The sequence below is a fragment of the Octodon degus genome, unplaced genomic scaffold, assembly GCF_000260255.1.
Source record: "Octodon degus isolate 3935 unplaced genomic scaffold, OctDeg1.0 scaffold00119, whole genome shotgun sequence".
Lineage (NCBI taxonomy): Eukaryota > Metazoa > Chordata > Mammalia > Rodentia > Octodontidae > Octodon > Octodon degus.
Window position 1 is genome coordinate 2,731,355 of NW_004524695.1, and position 555 is coordinate 2,731,909.

Consider the following 555-nt stretch of genomic DNA (forward strand, 5'->3'; position numbering starts at 1 on the left):
GATCACAAGTCCGCATCTTGTACAGCAATTAACCACTAAGAAGAACATATGCAGTGTATTATTTGTTGAAAAAAAAAAGACCAAAGGGGGGGGAAGAATGCAGCAAATCATTAAGATTATTGACCATGACCAAGTAGGATTCATCCCAGGGATGCAGAGATGGTTATACAAACACAAGTCAATGAATATAATACACTATATCAACAGAGCCAAGGACAAAAACCATATGATCATCTCAATAGATGCATAAAAAGCATTTAACAAAGTGCAATACACACTTAAGATAAAAACCCTACAGAAAATTAGAATAGAAGTTCTTTTAACTCAATCTGATAAAAGACATGTATGAAACCAACAGCCAACATCACACTAAATGGACCAAAATCGAAAGTTTTTACTCTAAAATCAGGAACAAGACAAGGATGTTCACTGTCACCACTCTTATTCAATAGAGTTGTGGAAACACTAGAGCAATCAGACAAGAGAAAGAAATAAAAGAAAAAATGATAGGAAAGGAAGAAGCTAATTATTTGCAGAAAGACAGACGGGGGAAAA